Raw genomic sequence first — 1,207 nt, forward strand, 5'->3', positions numbered from 1 at the left:
GGCAAAACATGTAGAACTAAGGGACCCACCATATGAGGTTGTTTACAATAATTTCGGACAAGAATAATATAAAAAAACACGCCTATGGAAATAACAAAAACCAAACAACACAGTCGCTTTAAACTTCTGATTGTTGTATCAACAGATTTCCTGTCTCTCACTTCATCCGGCATTACAAACAAAAAAATCTCTGGGTCAGCCCATAATGCATCTTAGGGTAGGGTGGACTGTAGCCTAGTAAAAAGCAGACCCTTGTCCTTCACTTTGCTTCGTTCGAGGGTCTGAACTCGTGGCTATAGAGAAGTGATTCTTGCTAGAGGCGTGGCCTCTGTTGAAGTTTAAAATGATTGGATCTGTTGGCCCGTGACATATGTCACTGTGAAGGAGGCTAAACTAAGAAGCTAACCAGAAATTGCGAGCGCTGTAAACAACCCTACTGAGAGGAGAAAAGTACCGAGCCGAACGAGACGGCTGTAAATGAGAACTGCTGCTTTGTCAGACAAATTTATTTTAATTTGGAAGCCTTATCAACACGGACTGGCTTCATTCACTTCCTCCACTGCCGTATGCTAGCAGACACTGTGCAGGAAATCAACATCATTAAAAACTACACCTTCTGTTTGCTGATTGGCCCAGGTAAAATAAACCACAAGCAGAAACTGCGCAGAAAATCGACATTCTGTTCTCTGATTGGCCCGGACGAAAATTCTCTCGAAAAAATCCTTGTCTGTGGGAGAAATCCCAGACGGTGCAGTGAAGGGAAACTAGAATTGAAGCGGAACTGCGGAAGGCAAGGGCCAGGCTAGGTGGACTGTGAAGGATCCAACAAACCTGTCTTCCTCAAATTTGGGGGAAAAGAAGGATTTATGGTCTGCATTTGTAGGAGCCTTCGAATTTGGGCAACCCTCGATGAATCGCTGTGACGTAATTGGTCTTYAAAGGATGCAGCCCCTGAATTTGGACACAGACCTTTTTTCATGTTTTAGATATGTTCCTGGTTCAGCAAACTTTATACAAATAGATGTTTTATATACTTTAGTGTGCCAAGTTCTACAGAAAGCCTGTTAATGTCATATTAATTGACTGGAAGACAGGTGTGTTGGAGCAGAGAAACATTTAAAACGTAGAGGACAATTGGCCCTGAGGACCACTGGTTCAAGAGGATGCAGACTGAAGTCACTCTATTATACATATATCTATATATATC

At 42.4% G+C, this 1,207-nt stretch overlaps 1 protein-coding gene across 1 annotated transcript in view; it reads left to right on the top strand.

Moving 5' to 3' along the window:
* Window positions 1-1,207, top strand: part of cd276 (CD276 molecule) — a gene marked incomplete in the record, with an annotated part of 90,912 nt that overhangs the window by 37,433 nt on the left and 52,272 nt on the right.

The sequence above is a fragment of the Austrofundulus limnaeus genome, unplaced genomic scaffold (assembly GCF_001266775.1).
Source record: "Austrofundulus limnaeus strain Quisiro unplaced genomic scaffold, Austrofundulus_limnaeus-1.0 Scaffold381, whole genome shotgun sequence".
Lineage (NCBI taxonomy): Eukaryota > Metazoa > Chordata > Actinopteri > Cyprinodontiformes > Rivulidae > Austrofundulus > Austrofundulus limnaeus.